This window comes from Zingiber officinale, chromosome 9A, assembly GCF_018446385.1.
Source record: "Zingiber officinale cultivar Zhangliang chromosome 9A, Zo_v1.1, whole genome shotgun sequence".
Taxonomy (NCBI): Eukaryota; Viridiplantae; Streptophyta; class Magnoliopsida; order Zingiberales; family Zingiberaceae; genus Zingiber; species Zingiber officinale.
The window spans coordinates 103229906-103234568 of NC_056002.1; the positions used below are offsets into that span (position 1 = coordinate 103229906).

The window sequence follows — 4663 nt, forward strand, 5'->3', positions numbered from 1 at the left end:
TGGCCGGATGCTACTTGGAGAAGAAGAAGAAGGAGGAGAGAAAGCTTGTATCCCTTGGAGCTTGGTTGGTGTTTTGTTCTTCGTCCTTGGTGAAGCTTCTTTGTGTTGGCCGAACCTAGCTAGGAGAAGAAGAAGGTGCTTGGTGGTTTCTCATCTCGGAAGATCGTTGCCCACACAACGTCCGAGGTTAGAAGAGGAATACGGTAGAAGATCAAGAGGTTTTTCTACAAGGTATAACTAGTAATTTTTCTTTCCGCATCATACTAGTTATTTATGGAAATAATACCAAATACAAGAGGCTTACGATTCTAGAATTTTGAATATGTTTTTCGATGTTGTGTTCTTTTGTTTTTTCTTTTCCTTGTGATTTGATTGTTCTTTTCGGTTAACCTAAAGTTATTTTAGGAAATTAAATATTAGCTTTCTATAAAAGGTTTTGTCTAGTCGGTGGTGGTTGCTCCCATATCCAAGAAGGTCGTGTGCCTCGCCACGTCAGTACTGGGAACCAATTATGAAAATTCATATTTAATGGAATTAATAATTTAAGGTGATTTGGGTCGAACGTGTTAAGTTCCGCAGGAGATCCAAGTCAAAACCTAAAAGAACAAATAGATTAAGTTTTGGATCAAACGTGTTAAGTTCCGCAGGTGATCCAAAATTTAATTTAAAAGAACACATGGTAGCTAGGAAAAGGTTCAGACCTTTGTACAAAATTTTTGTACAGTGGAACCTCTAGGTTTTCCGAGTAGCAACCAACAGAGCCTTCATCTTCATGATTTTGATAGTTCGATTGAAGTATTAATCACATCCATAGTTTTCATGGATCAAAAATTTTTTTAGTGCGTCTAAAATTTTTTTTGGTTATGAGCCTTTGATTGGGTTCCTTTTGTTTTCACATCAACTTGGTTTTATTTACTGTTTAGTTATTCGTGAGTACTATTCATTTTGTCACCATGACTGGTCATACAGATAATTCGCTTCAATCAATTGGTGCCCAACTGGATGGAAAAAATTATTCATAATGAAGATATGTTATAAAGAAAACTTCTTGCAGGGAAAATCTATATGGGGATATGTTTCAGGTGTGCGAGTTAAACCTATGGACAACAAAACTGCTAATTATGCAAAGTCATTGGATGTTGGATAGCCGATAATATAAAGATTATTACATGGATCAATAATTCTATTATACACTCCATTAGTGCTCAGTTGACCAAGTATGAGACTGTCAAAGATGTTTGTGATCATCTGGCAAGATTATACATGCAGTCTAACTTTGTCAAATAATATCAATTGGAAGTAGATATCCGTACACTTTGACAAAAAGATATGGGCATCCAAGATTTTTATTCTGTCATGTCAAAACTATGGGACCAATTGGTAACCACAGAATCCTCAAATTACGAGCATTCCGAGCTTATATCACTCGTAGAGAAGAACAATGTCTAGTCCAATTCTTGATGGCTCTTCATGATGATTTTGAAGGATTGTGTGGGGGTAGTTTTGCATCATAATCCTCTCTCTTCCATTGATTCAGTGGTACATGAATTTTTAGATGAGGAGATTCACCTTAAGTCTCTGGTTAATAAGGGGACTATTACACCATCTATGTCATCTATTTTTGAAGCACCACAATGACCTCTGCCATATAACCAAAATAGGTCGATTTCGAAGGTTTCTAGTGATGAGTGCGCTTATTGTAAAGACAAGGGACACTGGAAGTCTCAGTGTCCATTATTGTTGAACAAAGATAAACCACCACAGCAACAGCAGAAATAACCACTGCAATAACAGTATCAACATCAACGACATCAACAATTACCATTTCTACATCAGAATGCTTCATGGAAACCTGATAATCAACCACAATAGTTGTCATATCGACTACCTCAGTCTAGTAATGTAGTGGCTACCCTGTAAGGTCTCACAAGTATAATTAATTTATTTATGAAAATTACTAAGGTCACACGAGCGCTAATCAAGAGAATTAAATCATAAAATTTAATACAAATTTTAGGAATTTTTCGAAAGTTCAAATAAACTTGTACAATATGTTTCTACATGTTTGAGGGGATAGAGATGGGAAGCTTGATGGAAGGGCCTATTTGAATTAGGGGTTGATTAATTTAATTAGCCTAAGTAAGAAATTGTAACCTAGGTATAAAATCCTCGCACTATTTCCCCCAAAACCATCGATTCCCACTCCTTGCTTAGCTCCGCCGACCTCGACGGAACTGCTCACCAAGCCCCAAGCTCCGATCAAGCATCTTTCCAAGCCGACGTGTCGCGGAGGACCCTGCGACCGGACGCAGAGGTCCCCAAACACCTCTCTACCTACATGAATCCACTGAGCGAGGAGTTTCTACGGTGACACAAAGAAGAGAAATGCAAGTACATGTCTATATGTTGATGTGAGTTCCATAGGGTAGAGGATAGGAGCATAGGTGAGTCTGATAAGCATGCCGAGGATGTTCGATTTGGTTGAATGAGTTGTGATTTGGGGTTTCCATGGTATCCTGGTTTCATCTCACGATTCTCCTATTTTTTGCTAGGGATAGGAACATTTTGATTGATTACGATGTTGTAGGGGATTTCTCTTCATGGATTGAGTTTCTGAATCGAGTTCTTGGTGGTTCCAACTGGTTTCAATGGTGTCTGCTCCTTTCTGATGCTCGGTTAGGTTCGATTGGGTTTGGTGATTGCTGATGTTTTACTATTTGAACGGTGAAGCTCTGGTTTCTTATGGTATTGAAATCGCTGGATAGATTTGAATTGGAATGATGATATTTTCTCTCCTATGTGCTTCTTACTAATGTCGTTGGGGCTCTGTAATGATTCCCAGTAGATAAGCTTCAATTGGAATTAGTTGTTGCTGCTTTTGCTTTCCGAATTGCTATGGAATTTGTACGAATTTAACTTGATGTTGTTCGGTTTTGTGTGGATTTAAGTCGAGGATGATCTGTTCCGGAAATAGCTGTGGAGTTTAACTTCAAGTCGATGTTATTTATGTTATTGCGAGCGATTAGAGGTTCGTGTTTGTCTCTTGTTTAGCTGCCGACTTTTGAGAATTGCATTGGAAATTCTTTTGTGGATTCATGACCCTCTTGGGTGATCTCGGATTCCTTTAGTGTCAGTTGCGTGATTGTGGATAGATCTAGTAGGTATTGAACTGAATTCATTATGGTTCCTACTCTCGGTGAAGGCTCTGAAGTCCTTATGGTATTCTTGTTTGCCGGTATGGATAATTAGGTGCTAGTTTTTTTGGAATTTTGTGTGCCGGTTTGATTTAGGAGCTGAATTTGGTTTGGCTTTCCTATGTGTTGCATGTTTCTGAGGTTTGACATGGAAGTTCTTCGTTAAATTCATTAAAATGAGCATGACCATGAAATGAGTAGAACTAAGTTTCTTATGTAAATGTTTTGTACAAATACTGTTTAAGTAAGTTGCAAAGTATGATATGGGTAGATCATGTTTATTGAATAGGAATGATGGTTGGATATGGGCATATATGGTGATAGTATGGGATATGTATCTTGGGATGAGCTCCAGGGAGGGCCCTTTCAAACTTGACTGATACTAAAGTTTATGTTAGCTTTAGCTATATGACTGTATGTTCTCTTAGGAGATACCTCTAGTGTCATGATTATGGACTAAATGACTGGCTCAAATTGTGGTTATCACATTGTGTCATATCCACCCGTATTAGCTATGTAGGCTCTTTTGCATATCGTATATTCCTTCTCTATTCTGTAATTTATTTATGTTCTATGCCTACTAGTTACTATTCCTGCCACTATATGAATGTCATATCTTTCATATGGGATGTACTTGCTAGGCTCGTAGACTCATGATGCTTACATTACAGGTGAGGGAGACACCTCCCAAGATATGATGGAGGGCATACGAATGGAGTAGACGAGGAGGTGGGATGGACGCATGACACACTGTCCGGAGGTCTTAGGAGTGCTGTGAAGACTTGTTTTCTCTTGTGTCTTTCTTTATTTGTATAAGGAAATATACTGGTGGTTCCCCATTTTTTTTTGGTTGTAATGCTACTATTTATATTGGGTATGGTGGTTTATTTTGATAGGATTACTATTATGATTCTTTCACGGTAAAGGTTTAGAGTATTAGAGTGTATACTAAAAACCTAGCTTTTTGTAAACATTTATTTTGAAATAAAGAATCACATTGGTCAAATGTCTACATTTATATGCTAAGTGTAGTTGTTCAATTAATTTATATTGAATATAACATGGTGTGTGGTGTCACACACAGAAGATCATGTTATTAGTTCCTTATAAATTATAAACAGTAGCTCACGACTAAGATGGATAGAAACAAATCATTGGAATAGTCATAGTATAATTTGGTATTAGTTTATCTTGACTATAAAATTACACTAGTACACTTTAAGTGTATTGAGTAGAACTATTTAAGGTAAGTTCTTTTTATACTGACTACATAAAAGAACAAGACATTTATTATTATGGAAGTGTGCGCTTTTAATCATGATATAATAACAAGCACATATACTCAATATTCATTTCTTTAATTTATCAAAGGGTGCGATTTAGTTCGATAAATCAATAGGTCTGATAAGTTGGGAAATGATATTATTTATATGGTGTGTTGTTGATTATAGAATGAAACTGTGTCCTAG

At 36.9% G+C, this 4663-nt stretch overlaps 1 long non-coding RNA gene across 1 annotated transcript; it reads left to right on the forward strand.

The window, feature by feature from the left end:
- The first annotated feature begins 2188 nt into the window (after positions 1–2188).
- On the forward strand, positions 2189–4200 carry LOC122021722. The gene is made up of 2 exons (XR_006122617.1): positions 2189–3235; positions 3866–4200. It is a non-coding gene; the product is annotated as an uncharacterized LOC122021722 (long non-coding RNA).
- The last annotated feature ends 463 nt before the right edge of the window (positions 4201–4663 follow it).